The sequence below is a fragment of the Myotis lucifugus genome, unplaced genomic scaffold (genome assembly GCF_000147115.1).
Source record: "Myotis lucifugus unplaced genomic scaffold, Myoluc2.0 scaffold_174, whole genome shotgun sequence".
NCBI lineage: Eukaryota > Metazoa > Chordata > Mammalia > Chiroptera > Vespertilionidae > Myotis > Myotis lucifugus.
In genome coordinates this window covers 757,683-785,412 of record NW_005871222.1, presented here as the reverse complement: position 1 = coordinate 785,412, position 27,730 = coordinate 757,683, and the positions used below count along the sequence as shown (strand labels likewise).

At 39.7% G+C, this 27,730-nt stretch overlaps 1 non-coding gene across 1 annotated transcript; it reads right to left on the bottom strand.

Annotated features, from left to right (window-relative positions):
- Positions 1-12,794: 12,794 nt before the first annotated feature.
- On the bottom strand, positions 12,795-12,955 carry LOC111827491. The gene has a single exon (XR_002831093.1). It is a non-coding gene; the product is annotated as a small nucleolar RNA SNORA62/SNORA6 family (small nucleolar RNA).
- Between the last annotated feature and the right edge of the window lie 14,775 nt (positions 12,956-27,730).

Sequence of the window (27,730 nt, the reverse complement as noted above, 5' to 3'; positions counted from 1 at the left end):
GGGCTTTTAACAAAAATCTCTAAAAAGTAAGAAATATCTAAAAAATAAAAAATGCTCATTTTTGTGAAAGCTCAGAAAGGGGAAAACAGCTTTGTTTATCAAAAATTCAATCTTTGCTTTTTTTAAATTAAATTTATTGGGGTGACATTGGTCAACATGATCATATAGGTTTCAGGTATGGGTTTCTATGTTACAAGATCTGTATATTGTGCTGTGTGCCCACCACCCAAAGTCAAATCTTCTCCTGTCATCATAGGTATATTAGGATCCCCTTTTACCCCCACCCCCTTCCCTCTAGCAACCACCACTACTGTTTGTTTTCATGAATTTCAGTTTTATATCCCACATATGAGTGGAATCATATGGTTCTTATCTTTTTCTGACTGACTTATTTCACTTAGCATAATATTCTAAAGCTCCATACATGTTGTTGCAAATGGCAATATTTTATTCTTTCTTATGGCTGAGTAGTATGCCATTGTGTATATGTACCACATCTTCTTTATCCAGTTCTCCATCTATCACAGGACCCTTTGCTTATTTCCATGTACCAGTATAGAGACCCTGTTCAGAGTATGCCGGATGTTCAAGGCCACTCTGAGTGTGGGAATTTTAATCAAATTGTTCAAGGTGCAAAGCAAGGATGCAGCAAGCTATACACTGCACAAGAATGCCTTTCAAGAACCCAAACTATTGATGTTACTATTTAGAAAGAAGCCTCTTTTGTTTGAGCTTGTTTGAGCTTGTATATAGTTGCCATTGACCAGCCAGTACCAGAGGGCTGTATTATGGGGAAGATGTGTTACTGACCAGCAGGCTACTGCTGTGGGTAGAGAGGCTGCTGAATTGTGGGAAATATGTATTGTTAACCAGCCTGTGTGCAGCTACTGTATGGGACTTTGCTTTGAAGAATTGTTTTATCTAGTGGCTCCTTGTTAGCAATGACTACTTGAAAACTGGTTCCTACAATAAAGACTCTCTTATATACCCACAACTTCTCATGGCTTCTCCATTGAATACCCAGCATTCAGAAGGTCCAGTCCCTGGCAGAGGGGCTCGGACCCAACAGTTGGTATAGTGGAGCAAGATGAAGGAACCGAGTGCCAGCAGGACTATATCAAACTAGAAAGTATCTGCACAGCAAAAGAAACTGACGATAAAACAGAGACAGCCAACCAGATGGGAGATGATACTTTCAAAGGTTTAATCTTTGTTATTTTGAAACACTTTTAGTTTAAGATATCTTCTATGTGGAATAAATCTGAATCTGGATTGTAGGAGTAAGAAGGTAAGAACGGACATGATTAAAAATGATGTAAAAATATATGGGATTAGTGAAAATGTTGGTATAATAAGGTATACAGTACAAGGGCAACTGACCCCTGAACGACTTACATTGATTCAAAAATATTGAAATGAATCTCTGGAATGGTCCAGTGACTAATTACGTAACATCACAAGTACAGGGGATAATAAGAAATTATCTATATGGTACAGAAGTCAAGGAAAAGGAGAATTTAAAATGGATTAGTTATTTTTTCCAATAATATGCAATTGGATCATATTTTAAATAGAAGTCAAATAAAAAATATGTGGATTGGAACTTTAGGTTATTATAGGCTAATATCATTTAAAGTTAGGGGGTGGGGGGCAATGGAAGGATAAGGACACATATGTAATACCTTAATCAATAAAAAAATTAAAAAAATAAAGTTGGCCACCAGAATAGACATTTGCAATGTAAATGTCATTCTTCCCAATTTGGGGATTATAATGTCTTATTTTATGTGGTTGCGATAATACCAATGTTATAAGTCCAAATATGTTCTTGAACCTTTCTTCAGCACTTCAATTCCCAGCATGACCAAGGCCAAGCCCTCTACTGTGAAGCTTGCTGGTAAAATAGGAAGAAGATCTGTCTGCAACAAGAAAACCTGAGTTCAAAACAGATTTCAAACGCTTTAAATAATATAGCCTTAGACAAATATAATAATCTCTCATGGCCTGTGTCTCCCTATTTGTATAGTGGGGATTATGATCCATGTCTTACTGGTCTGCTATAATTGAAGGTCATTGTAAATTCTAGGAGCTTAATAGATGTTTAAAGATATGTATTATACAATTGAGCCATTTGTGTGTGTGTGTGCAGTAGAAAGAGTTAATTAAACCTGTGGCTTCAGGAAATTAATAAAATACTCTAAACTTAATACTCAAGTCTCTCATCTGTAAAAGTAGAGATATTCATTCTTATATAGAAAATATATTGTGGGTATTAAACAAGATGGAAACTGCCTAGAACAGCTCTCAACATAGAGTGGGCTCTCAATGGTTGAGAACTATACTTGTTTTTAAATTACGGGGTAGAGACTCTTCCAAGAGCTTGTTCATATATGGTTTTAAAAGTGAATTTAAATAAAAATTTAAGCATTTGGCTTAAAAATTATAGGTATGCATGCAATTGTACACAGCAGAGCATAAAAATTCTGGTTGTGTTAGCTGGGATTTGTTTTTCCTACTTCAGAACAGAATGTTTTTCTTTACTAAAGGAAGAATAAGGTGATATTTGTTATTGTGTTCCTAAGATGAGACCTCTTTTCTCCTGTAGATAGGATAAACAAGTGTTTGGAATACTCCAAGCAGTAATAACAACAAAAATAATGAAAATCATAAAATAATAAAAAGCAAACAACATATAGGTGCAGTCCTAAGCATTTCACATGTATTATCTACTTTAATCTTCTCAACAACCTTATAGTAGCAATTTTTATTGCCCTCATTTTAAAAATGAGGACTTTTAGAACAAAGAGGTTAAGTATCTTATTTGAGGTCACACAGTAAGGCATGTATAGAGAATCCCCAGTGAACCATTTATTCTTTCTTGACATGCAAGCAAAGGAATCTACAGAGATTAAATATTTAGTTTATTGTCATAGGTCCTTCTTTTGATGTGGAAAATTTACTTTTCCTTTTAAAGTCTTATATAAGAGATGGTCATCCAAAGAATGTTTTAAAAAACCTGATAGGGATCTGGGAAAACTAACATGCACACTAAAGAGAAATGATAAAATAAGCCTGCTATTTAATACAGGCTTTTCAAGATGGATAGATAAATACTGTCTGAGATGTTTACGACATGGCTGTAATGAAATCCTGCCATAATAATTGAACTGGCAGTTTAGCTGAGGTTTGCAACTATTCATTAGAGATGAGGGACTGTGTGTTGATTAAGAAAAGAATTCAAGGAACTCTCTTAGTCATTCACACCAAGTTTTAAAAAGGAGATTGAAAGCCCTGGATGGCCTGACTCAATAGTTAGAGCATCAGCCTACACACCGGAGGGTCCTGGGTTTGATTATGCGTCAAGAATACTACCTGGGTTGTAGGTGGGATTCCCCAACCCCTGGGTTCGTGTGGGAAGCCACCAATCAATGTGTCTCTATTACATCAATGTTTGATGTTTCTCTCCCTCTCTTTCTCCCTCTCCTCTCTCTTTCCCACCCCCCCTCCCTTCCACTCTCTCTAGAATCAATGGGGGGAAAATTCCTAATTCCTTGAGTGAGGATTAAAAAAAAAAAGGGAGATTGAAAGCATAGAAATGGCTGTGGTAGGCAGAATAATGGCTCCACAAAGATGTCCATATTCTAATCTCCAGAATCTGTGTCTACTTTGTAGATGTGTTTAAGCTAAGCACCTGGGGAAGGGGAGATTAGCCTGAATTATCCAGGAGGGCCCAATCCAATCACATGGGCCTTTAAAGAGAAAATTTGCCAGCTATAGTCAGAGAAAGATGTGGCTATGGAAGAATGATCTGGAGGAAGCAACATGGCTGGCTCTGAAGATACAGGAGGAGGGCCATGAACCAAAAATATGTGTGGCCTCTAGAAGCTGGAAAAAGCAAGGAAACAGATTTTTCCCCAGAGCCTCAAAAAAAGGAACAAAGCTCTTCCAACACTGAGACATTAGCCCAGTCTGATCCATGTTAGACTTCCACAGAACTCTAAAGTATACAACGTATGCTGTTTTAAACCACTACATTTGTTTAATTTATTTTTTTTAAAAACAACACACACACACACACACACAGTAGAAAGTTAATACAATGAGGGGAAAGGTGGAATTATAATGTTGCCTTTTCTCTATCACAAATAAGATTATAAGCACAGGAATTTTATTTCTGACTTCATTTGTAGTCTTTGACCAACATTTCTCCTATTTCTCCTACCTTCAGCCCCTGGTAAGAACCATTCTACTCTGCTTCTATGAGTTCAATTTATTTAGATTTCTCATGTAAGTGAGATAATATAATATTTGTCTTTTTCAGTTTGGCTTATTTCACTTAACATAATGTCCTCTAGGTTCATCCATGTTGTTACAAATACCAGAATTTCCTTCTTATTTTAAAGCTAAATAATTCAGGCATGCCTCAGTGATATTGGGGATTAGGCTCCAGACCACTGCAATACAGCCAGTATTGTAATAAAGAGAGTCATAATATTTTTGCTGAGAGATGGTCTTGCCTTCAATTTGTAAAAAATGCAGCACCTCTGAGGCAAAATCAAGTGAAGTGCAATAAAATGATGTATGCCTGTATTCCACTCTGTGTGTGTATGTGTTTCTATATAACATTTTCTTTATCCATTGATGGACATTTAGGTTGCTTTCCTATCTTGATTATTGTAAACTAGAGGCCCAGTGCATGAAAATTCATGCACTCGGCCGGGGGGGGGGCGGGGGGGGGTGTCTCACAGCCCAGTCTGCATGCTCTCACAATCCTGGATCCCTCAAGTAGGGTCCAGTCCCATTGCAGCATGGCTCTGGGCCTGAGGGCCAGGGGGAAGGGACCAAGAGACCAGTCCAATCGCAGCATGGTTCTGGTTCCCTAGAGCCTGTGGGTGGGGGAGGGACCCGGAGGCCAGTTCAATGGCAGCATGGCTCCATTCCCACAGCTCCCTCCCGCCACTGCACCATGGGCAGCCAGGACCCAGGACTGACTTCCGCCTCAACATCTGGGATCCTAGCCTGGTGTTTTCATCTGTCCAGCTGTTTAGGTCGTGACGGACCCTGGCTCTTTATATATTAGGATAATGTTGCAATGAACATGGAAGTGCAGATATTTCTTCAAGATAGTGATTTTATTTCCTTTGGGTATATATCCAGAAGTGACATTGCTGAATCATGAAATAATTCTGTTCTTAATATTCTGAGGACCCTCCATGCTGTTTTTCATACTGGGTGCATCAATCTACATTCTCACCAGTAATGTGTGTCCCCTTTCTCCACATTCTCACTAACACTTATCTTTTGACTTTTTTTTTCCTTTTTATTGAATTTATTTGGGTTGAAACTGAGCAAGAGGTTCAGTTGCCTTCCTCAACAAAAGTCAAACTCATGAGACAGATTATGGTACAAAAAGAAATAGGTTTATTCAGGTGCTGACCTGGGAGAATGGTGGACTCCTGTCTCAAAGATTATCTTGCCTTCCTGCTCAAGCCAGTGGTTCTTATAGGGATAGGACAGCTCTTTCTCTATCCAATTATCTGTCCAGCCTTTAGCTGTTCAGTGTAAAAACCTCCCTCTGTGCCATCTTGGCCAATGGAGAAGACTCCCTGGTGCTCCCTGACTGCCTATTATATCAGATTCGGGAGTGGGGGCTGCTGCAGGACCTACCACCAGAAAGCCTGGAGATGCTGCAGCCATCAGCTGACCTTCCAACTCTGAACACAGCTCGAGCACATCCAAGGGAGCTGGTTGAAGTTTGTGGAGGATCCTTGTACCCTTGGCACACTTGCATCCTCTGTGAAGCCCCTTGTGGCCTGCCCCTCGACTGACTATGGTAACATGGTGCCACTAGTTAACAAAATTATATAGGTTTCTTGTGTACAATTCTATAATACATCATCTGTATACTGTAATGTTGTTTACCACCCCAAGTCAAGTCTCTGTCCATCACCTACCCAGACCTTCCTCCACCTATCCCCAACCTCCTTCCTCCGGCAATCAACACACTGTTGTTTGCATACATAAGGTGTTTTTTTTCCTCTATCCCTCCACCCTCTCCCCCACAGACCCCCTCCCCCAGCAGCTGTCAGTCTGCTTTCTATAAGTCTGTCTCTATTTTGCTTGTTAGTTCATTAGATTCCACATAGGAGTGAAATCATAAGGTACTTATCTTTCTCTGACTGGCCTATTCACAAGCATGATGCTCTCCAGGTCCATCATGCTGTTAGTAGCCATCACATCAGGGGTGAAGTGATATCTCATTGTGGTTTTGATTTGCCTTTCCCTGATGATTAGTGATATTGAGCACCTTTTCATATATACTTGTCTATTTGTGTGTCTTCTTTGGAAAAGTGTATGTTGAGGTCTTTGTCTATTTTCAAATCTGATTATTTGCTTTTTTGCTGTTGAGTTGTATGAGTTACAGATTTTGGATATTGACTCCTTATTAGATATATGTTTTGGATATATTTTCTCCCATTCCCTGGGTTGCCTTTTCATTTTGTTGATTATTTCTTTTGCTATGCAAATCTTTTTTGTTCAATGTAGTCCCACTTGTCTATTTTTATTTTTGTTGCCTGTGCTTTTGGTGTCATATCTCAGAATCATTGCCAAGACCAATATCAAGGAGCTTTTCCCTGTCTTTTCCATGAACACAACAAATTTAAGCTCCATGAGGGCAGTGACTATTTCACCTACAGTTTTATCCTTAGACCTTAGAATATGTCCCTGCTCATAGCTGGAGCAGTGTGTCTGAGGTGCAGATGCCTGCACTCCATCTGTGAGTGAGTTTCCATTGGTAGCCTATTACCAGAAAAAAATGTCACTGACAACTTAGAGATCTGGGACTCACCCAGAAGTCCTGAAACTGTGCTTGGACAAAGACTTGATCTCAGTACTGGCCTCCAATGCTGTCAGTGAAAGAGTGATGCTGCCCAAGACTCATGACCTTACCCCTGACCATCTAGGCATTGGATCTATAAGACAATGCCTGCCATTCATCTGGGATCTCATGACTGGTTCATTGCTACTGGGACTATGAACTCTCCATACCAAACTCTTTATCCATTCCATTGAGTTAAGTCCTTATAACACCCAGACACACTTACAAGCCTTAAAAGGCCAACTGTACAACCACAACAATCCCTAGTATCTACCTATATTTGGGGACCATGTGTAGGCATTTTAAAACACCCTGAGGTGGGGACAAAAAGAGGAGACACTCCGGATATGCGAACATACCAAAAAATCAAGCAATTAAGTGACTCACACTTCTTCTTCAATCTTCTCTTGGATTTTTTTAGTGATTCCAAGTGGAGATACATATTTTATCTGTATCTGCTACTCTTTATGAATCCTTGCAAATCCTTCTATGCTGCTTCAGCCTTTTTTGAATGATGAAATTTATAATTTTATTTTTGCCTGAAAAATAATTGCTAATAATTTTCACTAGAAATTGACATTCCAATATAATTTTCCAAGTTTCACAGACATTTTACCCAATAACTAAAGAAAATATTGAATCAGATTTATAAATTTAATTTCTTCCACGAGTTGATTTTTCAAAGTGTCTAGAAATATACCAAGATGCTCAGATTATTTTTAATGAGAAGTAGGCATTAGTGCTCTTTTCTTACTTCTGTCACATGGCCATAACTTAACAGGAAAATCATTTTTGTCAGCATGTAATGCCTATCTCAGTTGTGTCTTTCTTGAATTACCAGTTAATTAACTTAATGGAGTATGGCTTTTCTTGGAAATTTTCAATTTTATACGTATCACTTTCTCCCCATCCCAAAATTCAGCACTTCTTCAAGTTGGATAAGTATAATTTAACCATATTATTTTTAACACTCTTCCTAGATGTATTTAGGTACAGAGTTATCAAAAGAGAATAGATACAACAAATTTTAAGGCAATAAATTATGAATTTTTTAAAACTCCCTAAATCTCATTCTTCTGTCTTTCACTGAGCCCTAGTGGGTAAGGTGTGAGTGGTTTTTGTTTAGACTTCTTATTGTTTTGAGTTATTGTTGTTGCATTTAGTGTTGATTGGGTTAATGTGAATTAAAAAAGGACAGCACCTGGAAGCTTGCTAGAAAATCAGAAAGTCTGGCATCACCCAAACCTACTGAATCAGAATCTTTGTTTTAATAAGAAATTCATGGGACACATACAAGTCACACTTTGAAACACTGGTCTAGAATATAATCTACTCAAACCAGTACAAATAGGACTAATTCTTTGGAAACACTGAGACCATACTACTTTTCAGCCATCAAAACATAGGTAAGTACCTACAGAAAACATTTTCTCCATACTCTCATCACTTCACTGCATTGCCCTTCTCTGAATCACCCAGCCCTGTTCCTTCACTCTGTCTTTTCAACTAGGTCTTGGTCATACTTATAATGGTGAAAGTAGTAATATCAACAACAATAATGATGATGATGATGATGATGATGATAGAATTTTCCTTCCAGCATTTGTGACGTAAGCAAAACCCACTAATTTAGCAAACAAAGAATCTTGAGAATACACTCAACTATTTTTTGTTCTGAAACACAGTTTTTGGAAAACTCTTCTTTTACCCTCATAGAAAACATCCTGGTTTGTTAAGCTATGACATCCAATTAGTCAACCAGCCTATCTCCTCATTATTACTCTTATCTTCTTCCTTCTCTGTCACTTTTTTGTACTTTCTAAGGCTTTGAAACTGAACCTCTGTTTTCACTGATAGAATTCTGTCATCCACAAGATTCAATAGCAGCATTGTTAAGCCTCAACATTAATGGCTTTTATCTCCACACTTTTTAATCTCTCTTTTAGAACCTTGGCATTGTCCAAAATTATTATACCTCTTCAGTCAACATGATTTTTAAATAAATGACTCTATTGTGTTAGAAAAATTATACAGACTTCTTTCCCAATTTTGCTCAATTTCCAAATTACATTATCATTTTCTTGCAAAAACTTTTAACTTCCCTTAATCCTCTCCCACTGTCATGCATGCCTTTCAAGATCCCAATTCTGCTTGATCCAATTTAGTGCCATCCGAGAAACTGCATCTAAACAAGTGACTATTGCTACAGAAAAACTGCTTTACACTGCCTAGTTTCACTTTAAATTCATTACCACAGACTTCAAAGGGCACTCAATTGCTCTGAAATTCTGCACATTTTTTCACTCTCTGAGAAAACAGTTTTACAGTTTCACCTCTTTGCTCAATATTTCTAGGTTTTTCTTCTACCCCACTTTCAGCTAATGGCTTTACCTTGGTAAGAATGAGACAATAAAATGTCTTCAGAGAAGAACTGTATTATCATCCTATCCCAAATTCTAAAAGCAATGCATGAGGGCTCTTGAATGATTTGTGCCTAACACTTCATATATCATCTCATTTTATCCTTACCACAAACCTATAAGGATGTTTTCTCATTATTGTAGATGAGGAAACTGAGGAACAGAGAGATTGAGTAACTGTGGTCATGCGGGAGCCTGGGGTTAAACCAGGTAGTCTCACCCTACAGCACAGATATCGATCTCCTTCCAAACCATAAACTGATACGCACAGACTTGTTTTATTGATGTAAAATACTCAGCAACTGCTATGTCCTATATTGTGTTTTGTGGCATTGTGGATAATAATTACACCCGAAGACATCTACCAGAAAATAGTAATTATTATTTATGTGTTTCTGTTCAAAGGGTACTGAACTTTGTCAGAAGCTCATAGTTCTAGTCTCTATTCTGTAACTGGTCAACTCTTTCATCTTAAGCAATTCCCTATTACCACTGGAGCTTAGTCATACCATTTCTTAAAGTGAAGAGGATTGATTGAATGAGTACTAAGGACCCTGTCATCTCTAACACATTCATATTTTTAATGACCATATGCACCAATCCATTTCTGGTTATTTGGTAAATTAAAGAAAACCAGGATACCTTTGATGATCCATCTACTGAAATGTTGGGTCCAGGTCCTTGCTTCTTGAATCTGTGAGGCTCTGTGAGTACTCTGATTGGTAGAATAAGAATAAGACAGAAGTGACATTGTGCCACCTTCTATCTCTTTAGAAGTTTGACTATTCCACTAGAAAGACCAGATGAAGAAACCCTCCCCCAACCCGTCCCATCTCCAACGAGGAAGGCAACTTTCGCTTGTTCCTGCCTTAGGATGGGGCCCCTGGGGAAGTTGACAGCCCTGGCCTCCCAGCATCCTAATGTGTCCTCTGCCCTCACACCAAAGACCAACCACCTGGCCTTACCTGCGAACTTTAAACCATAACCACTAGCTCTGCGCCATCTGTATTATAGTGTGCAGAGCCCCTTCACGCCAGGGCCCCTCCCCAAGGCTGGGAACGCCTGTCCCTTCTTATGCAGAAGCCAAGGTACCCTTCTGCCCCCAAGGCCTGGGCCCCAGCCTTCTCTGCTGACCGGAAGCTGCTTGGCCCAGGGGGCAGTCAGGCCCTCCCTTCTCTCCTCCCCCCCTCCTTTTTTATATTGGTGATTTTAAAGGGGTCTTCTGGTACTGGTATACTACGTATGGGGGTGCCAGAGGCACTTGGGCTTGGATGGGGGTGGGGGGCTCATATTTTCATGCAGAGAAACCACAAATAATAAAGGAAAAAGGCTCCAGAAAAACAAACAAACAAACGAACAAAAAACTTATAGTGCGAGAGAATAGTCCTTATGAGGCCACTATTTCTGCCAAGGCACCTGAAATGGGAGTGAAGCCATCTTGGGTACTTCAGCCATCTTGGGTACTCAGCTGCCAAATAATTACCTCATAATAACCACATTTGGTGCCATGTAGAACAGAAAAAGTATCCAGATAATTGGGGCCTGCATTTCTGGCCAAAAGGCCATGGACACAGTATAATGATGGTTGTTTTAAACTATCAAGTTTGGTGTGGTTTGTAATGCAATAGGTAACTAGGATGGGTTTTAGTTCTACTCATGGGTTTAGACTGCCTAGTATTTTTTTAGTGTCCAAAACAATTGCAGAAAAAATAAAACAATAGCTATACACATGAGTGATTGCATTTTCTACAAATTTGAGGGGGTAAAAGTTTGAAGCTGAACATGGGATATCAGATCTTCAATGTCTATACATGCCTTAGCCCAATTAAAAGTACCCTAAAATTATAGCAGGCAGGAAAACCAAAAGGCATTGAGAGAAAGTGCTGACAGAGCCAAAAGAAAGCTTCATAATTAGGGACTTCTGTCAGGAGTCTGGTCTGGGAGAATAACATTTCTCACACCAGGTTTAGCATATGCTGAAACAATATAATCAACACAATTTATTCTTCCGTCCCTTCCTTACTCATTGAATGTTTCTGTTTCTCTAACCTTGAAAGAATAAACTCTACCCTAATGGTGGTGGCCTAACTCTGACGCTATGTCTAGATTTCACTCAGGGACTGTATGACAATTAATTGCTGTAACCAATAAAACTAGCTAATAGAACATTAAAGCTGCTTAATGGAATGTTTCATATGGAATGAGTTTATTAATTAAGAGACTAACTCTTTTTACCTATTCTACAATTTTCCAGTGAGTGAATGCCAAAGAGACAGAGAAATAATAACACCGATGAGAATCAATAAAAGTTGATGTGTGTGGACCACTGGTACTTGCGGGGGACTGAAAGCCATACACATCTGAGAACTAAAGTTAGACCATGGAGAAAGCACTTACAAAAAACTTTATGGGAACTTCCGGGCTCCAGAGAAGCTGTTTCCACTGTGTAGCTGCTCTAAAGTGGTCTCACCACAGCCAAGTGCCTGGTAGTAAACTTGGGGCCACTTTGATCAGTGTGACCAGTGCTTGAGAAGAGAAACAGAGACGAGCTGGGACCCGCTGGCACCTTTCAGCTGGTCTGTCACTATGTCTGATTGTGATGACCTTTCGAAAAAATGACTTTTTGGTTAGTAGTAACTTAAAATCTTACAGATTATGAGATTCCAGGAAAATCTTTGCAACGTTAGCCCAATGAACCTCACAGAATTCAGGAACTTGTACCATATGCAGTTTAGGCTGGTTGAAGATAACCAGTCACTTTCTGACTGAAACAGTTAATACTTCAGGGCCTTCTCCCCATCCCCATTCAATACAGAATGTCACAAACAAGAATCAGCAAAAGAAGAGACCATTCATATTTACATGTTAAAGCTAAAGGACACATTTACATGTTTATGATATCTGTTAGCATTGTGAAAGTAATTGGTATATTATACCACATCTGAAGTAAAGGCATAAATCTTCATTAATGTTTGAGCAGACTGTAACTTCCTTAAGAATAATAAAATTTCCTCCCATATCTGCTCTCCTCTTAGTTTAAAACTATAGTCTCTAAAACTCAGAGGCATTTTATAAGGAGAAAAGAGACTTAAAAGGGTTTCAAGCTTGAGAACTTCACCTTTAAATTGGAGGTGTCGGTATTCAGGCTCATCCAATCTTTACTTTCATTTGGTGATCTGATCTAAATCTTTTGGGTTCTTGCTTTGGATAGCACCTGTTTCTAGCCTGGAAAAATTAGATGAATCTTGGCTCCAAAATGTTACCTTCCCATTGTCTAGGATCAGATAATTAAAAGATTGTGTATATTCTAAGATCTCAGTTCTATCTAATTCTTCAATTACAAAATAATGAGCATTCAGAATGTCAAAGGACCACCAACGTTTTTCAAGGAATCGAGGAGAAGGCTAGCAAGGGCTAGTCTGGGTGAACTAAAGAATTTGCTTCTGGGTGTTTGGTAGAGCTCATTTTATATCTTTTTTCTTTAAAAAACAGTTGAATGTGGCAGAGAGCACTATCAACTCCAGTCATAGAGGCAAGCTCTACTGGTGTCAGCTAAAGTCCTGCCATTAATATAGCACACTTCTGACACTCAGAAGTTCATCGGCCAAGACTTATATCTTTTTTTATTGGTCCTCCATATCCTGCTTAAGTCAAACCCAACCAAAAGAAAAAGTCTAATTTTATGGGGGGAAAAAGTGACACTGATTATAAAGATTGCTGAGAATGAGAGAGAGAGAGAGAGAGAAGAGAGAGAGAGAGAGAGAAAGAGAGAGAGAGAGACCTGGGGGACACTTAGAATTTTGCAAGTAAAATATGATCATGTCATTTCAGACAGGCATAAGTACATTTAATTAAGATAAGTGGAATGCTAACCGCTCTAAAGTATTCTGAATTCCATTGGTCTATTTGGGTGTATGGGGAACTCTTTGGAACTCACTCTACTTGTAGGTGAGAATGTCTGTTATACTGACTAGGACGATGGGTGATCTGCTCCCTTCCTGCTCCATGGAATAAGCAGTTCCTTATCTTCGATTTCTGCAAACAGGCTGCAAGGTTTTCATGGCATCTATTCTACGCTCTCTTTAGAGAGGATGTAAATCTTCCTGAAGGAACAAGAATCATCTTTTAAAGCCTTGCACTTAGCTACAGACTGATTCAAGCAGAGACAGTAACTCCCTTACCGGTGATCCTTAATTTTGACTTAGAGATTCTGGCTTTACAGAAGACATTTCTGTGTCTGTGTGCAGCCAGTTCCAGGCTTCCCTGATGAGACTGATAGAAAAGGCATTGACTTGCATCAATTGTGATGATAGGTTTTATGACTGGACTGAGATCAGAAATTCATTTTACAGACCACTGAACAATTTCTAAATGCCTGCTCACCTCAGTTTCTTAGTATTCATTAATAATTTTAGTCCTGGGGTGGATTTTATGAATATACTGGTCAAATGCCACAAGATTGAAAATATTAATTATTGGGGAAAAAAGAATGATTTTGCTTTAATATATGATCTCATTGTCCCCTAAATTTTATTTTCAATTTTTTGTGGAATCTCTTCTAAATCCATAAAAGCAACTAATTTAATATATTAACACTCTCACTACCATTTTAATTAAGGACTTTATAATGGATTAAATAGAATAAAAATTAATGTTCCATATATTTTATCTTCTCTTTAGTATTCTCGGTTTTATGTTTAGACTGTTAAGAAGAAAATGGCTCACCACAGCCAATAGTCAATAGAGACCTTAAATGCAATATCTGTGTTAAGTAATCATAGATACTATCAAAATTATTAGTGTACTATGAATTTTGACCATGTAAATCATAATATGGTCATCTGCTACATTTGGATTATAAAGCTAATGATGGTAGGCTAAATTATCCCCTAGATTTCAGTGGTCTAGAAGGCAAGGAAGCTGTGTGTGTGTGTGTGTGTGTGTGTGTGTGTGTGTGTGTAGTAGTAGTAGTAGTAGTAGTAGTAGTCCAGAATGGGAGTTTCATGTTGGCTCCATGTTCAAGATCTTAGGATGCCACATACAACATACTTGTGAGATAATATATTAACTTTTTAATGTAAAATTTTTCTTATAACTGAACTTTGATTGTTTTTGAAGTCAAATAATTTTTAAATCCTGAATTCACTTGCCCCTAATTATGATTAACAGTCTTTTAGTGTGTCAAGACCAATCTACATTGAGATGAAAATACCTAATCTTCAAAACATGGCCTAGGCCCTAGGCTATGCCAATACATTTCCGTGAGTTGATTTTTTGCCTTGTAGGCTACTATTTTGTGACCTCTAGTCTAAGTTTATCAATGAAAGATGTTGGAAATTTCCACTAAAATAGGAGATGTTGAAGGCTGCTAATTCCTGAATAAGAGAAGTGAAGATTTTTCAAATTGGAGAAAAAAGAATGCCAGTTCCTCAAAGTTTCAGAGTGACACCAGACTCACCATCAGAATATTAAGGGCTGAGGAGCTTGGATGAGAGTAAATGGGGAATATCTGTGATGATTTACACCCCAAAAACTTTAATCGTAGAGGTTATAAAAGTCTCTGTGGCAGAGCTTTGTGCATTGATTGTGGGGACTTCTCTCTACCAAGGCAGAGCCAACTGCACCTGTTTATGATGACCTTCCCAAGGAGCATGAGCAACATTGACAGCTTTAATGAGAGACAGTGGAGTCCATTTTTCCTGGAATATGGCAGCTACTGATTTCCCGTGAAACTCAAGAGAAGGAAAGTGAGCCATGAAAAACTATTAATATTGGACCTCATGCCAATATTGGTGAGTAACAGATTTGAACCACATTAAGAAATGTGACTCATACTAGGGATGTCATGGAACATTCATACCTGCTACATTAGCATAGCTCAGAGACCTAAGCATGGCACACTCATAGATCAAATAATGTTCTAGTGATCAGTATTCATAACACCTGGTAAGGACACTCACACACACACACACACACACACACACACACACAAGCTCACACACCGTTGAGAAAGATGGAAGAGATAAAAGAGGGAAATAAAGTGTAAATCATTGGGTTGATAAAATAGCCAATATTTTTAGTAATTCTAAACAAACTGAATAAATGACAGTTGAGGAAGGAGAAACTATTGCAATGTTAATAATTGAATAAAGTTTACAAAGTGAAAAAGTGAGGTGAGTATCCATTATATGGTCTTAAAATGAGCCATTTTAAAGTAGACAGTATCTGAGATGAGTGACATCCCCAAGAGACATACTGGCCTCTTCTACTAACAAGGAGCTTGATTCTACTTTGTTTTGAAAGGCATGTTCTTTCATCTCCTGGAATTACCCAGGGCAAAGGTGCTATAAACACACTCAAATCACCATTGCACCTGGTTAATGATACTTCTGACTGACACAGGCCTGAGTCTCTGACATTATCCAGCTTCCATATTAGGAGAAAATGAAGATCATTATGATTATTTTTTTCCACTTGCTATAATCCCTCACGGAGTGATAGAGGCTATATTCACAGGGGGAAAAATTTGGGGTGGGGGTAGGAGTGGGGAGTGTGTTGCCTCAAAATCTTCTAGCCTTAAGCTATTCACAACGAACATGTGTATAGCTTTACTCTTTTTCTCTGTTATTTCTCTTGCCTTTTCTCTGTCAAAAACAAAGAAATTTATGTAGACTTTATTGCTTTCTGCTTATAGGTAAAACAATGAAACAGAATGTTGATTATATAGTTGGAAAGGCATTCTTATGATTTCATAAAAGGAGATACAGTGAAAAGGAATACTATTATAAAGACAATTCTGGAATGATAAAAATATACATATTGGAAAATTTAAAAATCTTTGTGTCTCTTTGAAATATTCTTTTTATTTTTAAAAACTGGGATAAGAAATATATGTAACATTTAAATGAAAGTGTATGATGTAGGGATTAAATTACTTTAAAAGTACCATACTAAAGTTTATCTTTAGTTTTCAACCATAAATCAACTCAAATAATGATTTTTATGATTAAATCACTTGCAGTTTAGGCAATTTAATTCTATGCTTTCTGGAATGAAGATTCATTGAGTTATAAATAAGGAAATAAACTGTTTAAGGCAAAAATCCATTTTCAGTGTATGTGGTTTTATACTCATGAAGAAACACATGTTTCTCACAAAACCCAAAAAACAATAAGTTTGCTGACACATAACGTTTTATTTTTGAAAATTATAATCAGATAATGGCATCTTCTACCTTCAGATGCATTATTGTCTTATTAATTGAAAAATAAAGTTTGTCTTTCATTTACCTTTTCTCCGGGCAGAGAGCAAGGTTGTTGACCTTGCCAGCTGTAGCAGTCCCTCTGTGTGATACACTCTCTCCCACTCCTGGCAAACAGCCATTGTCCCACAGCAGGAGTTCCTGGGATTGGCAAAAGAACTTAGGACACCACTAATGTCTAGGATATTTAGGAAAAAAGATTTAGGCAGAGTTTCAATTCTGAATCTTGATTCAAAAATGAATCCGATGTGAAGTTGCAGGTCAGGTTGATTTATTAAATTTAGAATGTTTTTCTTACTTATTAGAGCAAATAATCAGATTTTTGTTTATTAAAAAAATTCTCACTCTAGCCTGTTTGGCTCAGTGGATAGAGCGTCGGCCTGTGGACCAAAGGGTCCCAGGTTCCATTCTGGTAAAGGGCACATTCCTCAGTTGCAGGCTTCTCCCTGGCCCCGGGCCCTGGTCAGGGCACTTGCAGGAGGCAACCAATCAATGTGTTTCTCTCACACTGATATTTCTCTCTGTCTTTCCTTTTCTCTTCCACTGTCTCTAAACTCAATAGGAAAATATCTTCGGGTGAGGATAAATTATAAATAAATAAATACAATTTATTAAAAAATATTATCAATATCATTCACCCTGGGTTTTCTTTTCTTTCTTTTTTTTTTTAACTTTTCTCTTTTGTTGTCAAGCTGAGTATGCCAATAAAGCTTTCTAGCCAATTATAATATGCAAAACTTCATAGGTTTTAACTACTAGTTGACTATCCTTTTACTACATCCAACCTGAATGCTGCATCCTGAGGAAGGAAAATCAGCCAAGTTGCTCAACTTCTCCTTGGCTAAGTGCTCTGTGAAGAACGTGGCTATGAGCAGCCAAGGGCTAATATGACTTAAATGCACACAAAGGTATATTTTCCCCATTTTCTATGTGCTGGGTCCAGCCCCAGTGGGTCCAGGGGTCCCCAAAGGTGAATGAATGACACAGAGGCAGTGTTCAGGTGATCATCATAGCCAGGTTCCTCTTTATTGCCATCTAACATCTGTATTTATACTATTTGGTCTTAATCCCATCCATTCTATTCAAAAGGTTAGGGCGTTTCTTACCTCCATTCCAAGGTTACTCTATTGTTCTATTAAACTACAAGGAAGTAACTGAAGGAGGTTATTCTATGTAAAGATTATGTAGCTTAAGCCTGATTGTTTGTAGTTAAAGTGATTAACTACCCCTCTGGCACTTAGTTAAAGGGTTTTACTGATAAAAATCCTCACCTGGGGAAACAACCTTTCTCGGGGAGCATTAAGAGAGGGAGAAAACATATTAAGAACAGTATGCCTTATACGCCAGGTCCCTTAAAACATCCCTGCAGTGACTGAGTCAAGCAGCCAGGGTGGATCGGCTTCCGGCATCGATGGTCTGTTTAACAAGCACTACCAATGGCATTCATACTTTCTGTTATGCCCAGATTTCAGGATCCCCAAGAAACCACATCAGGGAGCCAGCCAGTCCGATGCAAAAGCATAAGAGTCTTTATTCGAGCTAGCTCGGCTCCCCCACCTTGCCGACGCAGCGACAGGAAGCAGAGAGAGATAACTCTGTGTGGAGACGGGTTATATAGGGGGAGTTGGAGGAAGGGGAGGAGAAAGGACTGTGCTCTGCCGATTGGCCAGGCACAAGTCTGTGTCTTGTTCCTGGGTGTGGCTAGCAGAGGCTTAGACTTCCAGGAAGAAGCTCCTTGCCAAGCACGTGGCCAAGGTAAGATGGAGCACTTACCCTGGGGCAAGGTGGAGGGCCTAGCCCTCGCCCTTTCATTCCCCCCTTTGTCTTGGAACTTCCGGCTCAATCATGAGACGGACTGCTTTTCTATTCCACCGTTGCTAGAGGCCCGTACTGGGCATATCTTAACAAATGGTCTGGTGGAAGGGAAAGAAACCATTTTAGCTTTAACAACTTCTATTGAAATAGGATTTTTCTTCTTAAAATTCCTCCATGGCTATCAAAAAGCCAAATCAAGATTAATTTATCTACTGTCCTGATGTTTGCATAAACACAACAAGAATGGTAACTGACTACCTTTGCTGGAATCTCATGGTTGAATCTTAATGTGCCCCGTAGGGCCAGGAAGCCGCGCCACCCAGCTGCCATCAGGCCCACCTCCAGTATCTGCTGAGTTAGGTGAATCCCTCACCTGTAGCAACTCCACCTGAGCCCACGCTCTAGGCTTTAAGCCCATCTCAGTAGCCCTCCTACTTGTTGCGGCCCAGAGTGTGTGGGGGTTCCGCAGGAACGCAGAGGCATCCCTACTGCTCCCCTTCTACTCTTACCAACCACCAATAATGGTAGGGCATGGGCCTGACGCTCCAGCGCCAGCCATCTTCAGGGCTTCCAAGCAGGATACCAGGCTTTCTTCGTGGCATTTTTACTGGCTTCAAGTCTTTAGAGCTCAGACAGGGCTCTTTAAAACATGATACTCCAGTCAAAGTTTTCCATTAATAAAACCACTATTAGGAACCAGTCTTATTGAATCTATGCAAAGAAATGTATTGCCATGACTTATTTAGCATTGCCAATATTTCAGAGGAATTATGTAAGGAGAAAAACATACTGATCTGCTCTAAGATTTTCTGATTTTTCCTTGCCAATTCCTTTTCATGGAGTTATAACAAAACAGTAACTGTTGGCATTAAACTTTCTTTCTATGCATAACCAAGCCTTAGACCTTCTATTCCAAACAGGCCTTTCCCAGCTTTCTACAGTTGAGGTTTGTACTACCCCTGACATGGGCATGGTTACGCAGGCCTGCAAGACAATATACAGGCTGCCAACCATCAACTGTCTCTCAACAGAGACCAAAACCTGATGGGCACCCTTCCCTGCCCAGTTGGGCACCTGCCCTCTTGGCAGCCAGACACCCTCTACTCTTGGGGTTCACCCCACACAGTCCCCTTCCAGGACAGTCAACATACATTCAAACCTGCAAGAGAATCAAAGGTCAATATAACATATCAATACAATGAAACATAATATTGGCATCATGGCCGCTTCAGGCAGCCAAATCCTACTAAAGTCTATTCTTGACCTTCCTATAAATTGTCCTTGTCTCTTTGGAGCCATGTCCATGAAGATGCAGGCATCATCTAAGTCTATTACACAGTATTGTGGGGCTCCTGGCAGCAGGAGTGATCGCGAGCAATGTTACCAGCATCAGGCAGGTTGAGCACGCCGTAGCTTGAGCTTGAGCGGGTGGTGTTGATCTCGATCTACGCTCCATTTGGTGACGAAGTCTTCCCGGATCACGGATGGGTCTGCTGACCGGACGTGAGTGTGATGGACCCAGGTCGCTACGCCGTCTACCTTGAGAGCGGTGGGGATCGTCAGCACCACAGTGTAGGGACCCTTCCAACGTGGTTCGAGGGTCTCCTGGCGGTGCCTTCTGTTGTAGACCCAATCTCCTGGTCTGTGCTGATGAGGAGTTGGGGTTGGGCTGGTCTCGTACAGATTCTAGGGCCCATTGCCTTCCTTTCACAGGCAGGGGGAAGGGCCCATGAAATCTCTGCCCTGAGGAACTGTGAGCCCCACCCTTAAATGTCCCAATCAGACTAGAAAATCCACAAATACCTTTTAAATCTACCCCAGAATTTCAAAATCCCAACCCAGCACAGAATATCACATAGCAAATCAAAGTTCTCAGCAAACAGACAGAGATGTTTACTAGTTAGGCGGGCCGATTCCACCTCTGACAGAGAGCAAGCGCCCTTAGGGAAAGATCCCAGCGGCCGCTCAGGGTACTTTGCTATCGGTCAGAGCACTCAGCCTCAAAGAAATCTAGCCTGTGGTTGTTGTTTTTTTTTAGACACAAACAGAAATTTCACTAGCTAAACAATTTTCAATAAAGACAGATAACATTTCCCATTAAAAACTTTGAATCACCACAGGAGAAAACAAAACAAAACAGGAATAAACAAAAACACTTTTACACAGGCGCATGCCACATTTACAGCACAAAATACCAACAGATAACCTAGTTTGATTAACATATTATCTAGAGCCCGTGGGTAACCTGGGTTAAACTTAGGCATGTTATCTAAATTACAGTCCTGGGTCTCCAGAACACTGAGTTGATAAGTTAACTGGAGCCCTCTGATCCTGGGACAGCTATGCTGTCCCTCCCAGGCAAAGGAAAAATGTGCCCTCTAAGCCCAGTATGAAACCAGTTTCTACCTGAAATAATACTTTAGAAATTGGATTACTGCTATCAGTCCCTTTTAAGACTTTGACATAAGCTATTTAACTTTTGTTTAGGGAGGGAACATATAACCTTTAATTGCCCTTAGTTTAAGGAAAGCAGGGTTTTCTAGATTTAAATAAATCCGTGAGGCAGGCACACTTCCTGCCCCATACAAGCACACTTCCTGCCCCATAAAACTCCACCTTAAAGCTCCACCCTTGACTAAATCAGAGGGAGGGGCCTTTGCTGTTTCAAGATGGCGGCCCCCAGGGGAGCAGCAAGTCATGTGGATGACATGGCGGCTGCCAAGTCATGCAGCCCAAAATGGTGGCTGTCTACACTTTTTTTTGCAAATCAGGACCAATAAGCAAAGGCATTTAGTTACCAGAATTACACAAATTTTTCCAATTCAATTCGAACCTTAAACTTTTAGCTGGCAAGTCAAAATATTCAGCATTTCTCAATCAGTGTAGAATCTAGCTAGCCTCCTTTTTTTTTCTTTGGGTAAATGATCAGTCTTGGGCTCCATCCTGCACATCTGCAAAGAGACTCTAGCTCAAAACTCTATCCAAAATCGGACAGTGCGCGCATTAGTTTTAAGCCAGCTTTTCTCTCTACACGTGCACAGAAATCCCAGACGCATTTACTTGGGGAGGGGGTGACCTGTTTTCACAGATCCTCACTCAGATGCCCACCTGACCGAAGTCGTGGAGCCACACAAAGGAGGGGAGAGGGCAGGCCCCCTCCCTCCACACTCACACACTTTCACCAGACATTCACTCAGAGTTTAAACAATAACAACTTCCCAACTCCTGAGGGAGCTCTACAGCCTCCCCCAATCTCCTTGAAATGATCAATCACAATACCCAAAGGAGCAGTCTGAGTCCGTCCCATAACATCCGTCCAGTAAGTCCACAGAAAACAGAAAAACACAGACACAGACAAACAGAGGGCCCCAAAGAACAGCCTTCCAACTCCATGGAAGCAACTAGACGATGGCCTTACGCCAAACCGGCGGGAGCGACCCGCCTCGTCTCAGATTCTCAGATTGAGGGGGTTCCTACAGACCTTCCGACTCCGCGGAAGCAAAACTACACCCCTCCAGATGGAGGGTCGAGGCGTCCCCCGACTCCTCCCGCCCTTGATCCCCCTGTGCGTCCACTTAGATCATTGCGGGCGATTACAGATTTCAGAAGTGAGCTCACACAGAACAGATACAGAACGAGTCCCTGAACAGAGGCAGTAGAAAACTGCCTAGGAATGCTTCTCTTCTACCTTTTTTAAAAGATAGGCCAGATTCGAACCCTTAGCCAGTCCGAGTTTTGACGGTGAGTACCATCTAGAAGCCATTCCTCCAGATACAAGACAAGTCCCTTAGAGATAACATATATCACACAGAACAGAATACACAACACACAGACACTTACCGCGGCCAGTTAGACTCTACGGATTGGGGGGTCCCTCAATGGTTTTGGGGATCCCGGACGAACCCCCAAATGTTATGCCCAGATTTCAGGATCCCCAAGAAACCACATCAGGGAGCCAGCCAGTCCGATGCAAAAGCATAAGAGTCTTTATTCGAGCTAGCTCGGCTCCCCCACCTTGCCGACGCAGCGACAGGAAGCAGAGAGAGATAACTCTGTGTGGAGACGGGTTATATAGGGGGAGTTGGAGGAAGGGGAGGAGAAAGGACTGTGCTCTGCCGATTGGCCAGGCACAAGTCTGTGTCTTGTTCCTGGGTGTGGCTAGCAGAGGCTTAGACTTCCGGGAAGAAGCTCCTTGCCAAGCACGTGGCCAAGGTAAGATGGAGCACTTACCCTGGGGCAAGGTGGAGGGCGTAGCCCTTACCCTGGGGCAAGGTGGAGGGCATAGCCCTCGCCCTTTCACTTTCTTTCACCTTTTCTGGGGCTTGGTATGATCTCACCAAAGCAGAGAAGGCCCATTGCCATGTAGCTGGCGAGAACTCCTATCTGTCTAGGATTAACCAGTTTAGCCACACATCAAAGAGTGATTAGTTTAAGAAAAATAAAAGAAATAAAGAAGTAATAATCTCTGGCTGACAGCAGTCTAAGAATGCTAGGGAGTTGATTTTGATGAGCTTCTGAAGAGAACTACAGCAAACTTTTAAATTATATATTAATCTACTACAGCAATTCTGTAAAATCTTATATATTTGGATTCCCTGGCACTTTTGAATAAATTTTAGTGTATTTGTTCATTTTGCCAAGATAACAATATGTCAGTTAAAAAATATATCTGGGCTTAATAAGGAAATACTTTATTAAAATGGGTTTTGTTATGGAGGAGTCAGGGGGTGAGTATAGGGCATTTCAATAGGAAATAATCTGTTGTAGGCTCCTCCCTGGCCCCGGGCCCTGGTCAGGGCACTCATAGATCTGTAAGAGTCTGAAGGTTAGGCAATGCAGGGTTTTCTTTTTAGGGAGGAGTAAACAGAATTATGAAGGACAGGGTGTGGGTAAGTGGGAGTAAAAGGTGACATTATAGGATAGTAGATCAGAGAATGTTTTTATAGTAAGGTGAGTGTTTTTTCATATCAGCTGTACAATGGCTCTGGCTAAAGGTGACTCAGTGTTCCTCCTTGGGAAGGAGAGAGGCTTAACAGACATTGAAGCAACATCATTTACTAGTATTTCTGATTGATTAGTGGAGACAGTGAAAGGATTAATTTCTATTACTGAATTTCTCAACCCAAGCTTTAAAAAAAAGCCCTATAAGAAATAGTTGTCAAAATCAGACAGAAGAAATACAGCCTACATAGTTATGAATCAGAATTGTTCCATCACAACTAGGTTGTGAGTACAATTATATCAATTGTATACAATTATATCAATCTTAACACAATCTAGAATTGACCAGGTTTAAAAAGATTTTCAGCTGTTCCAAATGGGACTTACTAGCAGTATGTGTATAAAAAGATCATATCACGTGATCCCTTGCTTGCTTAATAAGTTGTAAAATGATGGCTTGGAAAAATAGGCTAACCATGGTGCTACTTTAGAGTGGCTTGTTAAACAGAGGTCTAAGCTGAGTACACCAATAAAGCGAATACTTAACTGTTTCTTTTCTAAAATTAAAAAAAAAAAGTCTGTGATCAGCATGGCTATTAGTAACATGATCTATATAATGATCTTGATAATATTCTGAAACAAACACAAAACAATCTTTTCTAAATTTAAAAGTGAGCTGCATCCCTGGATGATGCATTTCTATTGAAACCACGTGAAAATATTTGTGTCCTTATAAAAAATAAAGTGGTTGACAGGCTCACATAATTATAAATATTGTTTCCTTTATATAAAAGCAGGAGACAGGGCACTTTTTTCTCATGCGGGACCTGAACAAGATGGCCCTAATTTCCCCCTCATTTTGACTAAACTTCAGGAAAGCTTCTTCCTGGCTGTATATCCCTAACTTTCTTTTTTCAGAAAGCATTTACTTAAAAAAAAAAATTTTAAAAACTTGCAATTTTAAATTCTTACTCTCCCTATTTGAGATGTAAATCTTCCAGCCACTTGCCAGCATTAAAATCCAGAAATATCTTTCTTAGGGAAGTGGAAGCCATCTCTTTGAAATGTAATCTTCAAGGAAGATAGGCCTGAACTTCCATAAGCAACAATTAGCAAACACAGGGGGACAAATCTCATGGACCAACCGGCTTTTAACACCATCCAGTATGTCCTACCCTGTATTTAAAAACACTCAGTTTTTGTTTCAGAGGAGTTTGTTTGATCTCTCTTTTTTTGCAGCCCCATTGCAAAATTCTTGACTAAGCCTCTTTAACTGGTTCAGTGCATTTTTATCTTGGACAGACTCTCCTGAACATTGTAATAGATCTGCACGCCAGGCCCCTGCCCACTAAATGTCAGAGACATATCTCCCAGTAACAGTGTAAAACAAAACACAAAACAAACAAACAAAAAACACCTCCCATTTTTTCGGGATTATTTACAGCAAATATATGCCTCCCCGGAGATCCACTCATTTAAAATTTGTGTACCTGAGATTTGAATACCAGAGTTTTTAATCTGCTTCCTTCCATACTACCTATCTGTACTAATCCTGAGCAAGTCATTTAAACTCCTTAAGATGTAGTTTTCCACTCTTTATAAATAGATAGTAAAGATGCTCACCCTTTGTATGACTAATCCAAACATGGCTGAAATCCCACTTTATAAAAAAAATTACACAGGATTATCACAGCACACTTGTTTTCAAGTAATCTCACTTCAGCTCTATTTGAGAGAGAGCATGAGGCTGAGGATATTCACAGTGACTGGTTGGAAGCAGGTTTCCTGGACCTCCTGTAGAAAGCTATTGAAGAACTAATTAAGGGCCAAAGAAAACATTGCCTAACAAAAAGTTAGAGGAGGCTGGGAGACAAAGCCAAAACAAACAGAAAAAGGGTGAAAGCTTGGTAATTTTATTAGAGAACTTTAAGCATTAAAAAAAGGTTGGATAAATTAATTTCCAGGGAACTTTATATAAAATATATTCATGAATACATTATGCATCTATCATACTTAGATATATTTAGAGTTGTATGGTCAAAAGTTCACTGTACTTTATGGATGAGTTAAGAGATTCTCCTGAGTAGTTTTGGAAATTACTCACAGAAATTTTGCAAGATTTTCTGCATGCACTGACTTTAGACTCTAAACTCTAAACCCTTCAGGTATTACATGACTTCTCTGTATAACAGACTGTTTAACAGCCAAGCATTGCTGGGCACTTGGTGTGTGAACCCCTCTGCACTAAGCCTTTACATTCATGAATTCATTTAAATTCCACAAGTATTTTTATCTGAGTACTAGTTCACAGGCTATTAAAAAATTCTACTCCTTTCAAGAATTTTCAAAACATATTAACTATTGGCTAATATAAGATGTACACAACACAAGGGATAAATTTGAAAAATTTGCCTTCAGAGAGTATTCTGTGTAGAAAAGGAGAGAAGATAGTAGAAAGTCAACTTCACAAGAAGTTCAATAGAGATAAAATCTTATGTAGCACGTTAGAAACCACAGCGGCTAATTAGGGAGGTCACAGCTGTGGCCATGGAGCGTGCCATATGTAACATTTGGTAACAAGGGATAGATGGAAGTGAAATGTACCAACTGCACTCGTTTTAGAATCTGAAAATTCAGCTTCTAGTACAAAGTCACTTAACCTTCCATGAACTTTATTTTATAAAATATATAAATGGGTATAAAATAAAATAAAGGCTGGCTCAGAATCAAGGACTTCTCCATAGCCAGCATGTGCAGATTCTTTATACCGATTGCTTGTGACAGCATTTGTTCTGATATGTGGGACATTGATTCTGATTGGTCAGTGCCCACACTGTACTGGTTGTTAGCTATTCTGAATATCACCTCTGCTTACATTATAAGAGTTTTATGAATAGGCAATTATTTTAGGGTAAAGTACTTTATAAAACATCCTATAAATGATCATATTTATCATCATAATTAGCTAGTCATTGGTATTAATAATAGGAAGAGAACAAAGGGGGGGAAAGACATTATAAACATGGTCACCTGAGCGGCTTCACCGGGAAGCTGCAACTTCACACTTTCTAGGAAACCACTAGTCCGTTTTCTGCACATCACTGGGGGAAGGGATTAAACAAAGGGGAGGTGGGTGCCTGAGCAGTGAAGACCTGGTGAAGTAGGGAAGGGGCTTGCCTGTCAGTCTAACCTGGGAAAAGATAATTGGCAGGTGGATGAAGCCACTGCAAGTGTGTGAAACCTTTTATTTATTTATTTTTAATCCTCACCCGAGGATATTTTTCCATTGGTTTTTAGAGAGAGTGGAAGGGAGGGCAGAGGCAGAAAGAGAAACATTAATGTGGGAGACACCCCAACCAGGAAAGGGATCTAGCCTGCAACCAAAGTGTGTGCTTTTGACCAGAACTGAACCTGGGACCCTTCAGTCTGCAGGCCGATGATGCTCTATCCCCTGAGCCAAACCAGCTAAGGCTGAGTGTGTGAAATCTTGAAGGGTTAATTGGTTAAAATCTTGGTCATAATCCCCAAAGAGTTTCTCTCTTGCTTTCTCTTGCCCCTTGTCCCTTCTCTCTTGCTCCATGATCTGCATTCACATACCATGTGGCCTTAAGCAGCTACATGGCCCAAGGCCATGTGGATTCCACATACAGGATACTGGACTGGGCTGTGCTTTAATATGTAACAGAGATTCTGGGCAGTGGCCTTATTCTAGCCCTGCTGAAGACAAGATTGGACTTCTTCCATTGCAGGATGGAGGGAAATGGGACACCAGAAACCCAGGAGTTCAATTCCATGGAAACAAATAAAGATCACTCATCTTCCCATGTGGGTCTCAGGAGATCCCTTTCCTTGCGACATTGCAAGAAGTGTACTTCCACTGGTGAAAGATGGGGACACAGAGGGCACCCCAATGATAAAAGTTACATTTGCTCAGTAAGTACTTTGTCCATTTATAACTTAAAACAGCTGGAAAGTATAATTTGTGAAATAAAAAACCCCGCCTTACTCATCTTTGATTCCCTAATGCCCATCTGCCCTAAATAAAGAGATTTTATTCTGCGTGACCGCATCTACCTTGGCCCAGTTGATTACAAAAGAGTGGCTGGACAATTTAAACTAAGAATATAAGAAATAATTTGACAATAGACAGAGAAACAAAAGAGAAAAAAGCAAATAATAACTAAAAAAAATAATCATCCCATGTGCACACATATTGGTAAGTTTCCTTGAGTCTAGAAACCTTCCACAGATTGATCTTGAGTAAGCCCTGGCCTTGGGAACATTTCCTACTTAAAGTATGGACTGCTCCTTGCTACCTCTAAAATTTACTTTCTTAATTTGACCTATTTTTAATGAATCTTATTATTCTTATAGCAAAAGTATCCTAGTTAAAATTAATGGCCAATTTTCCCC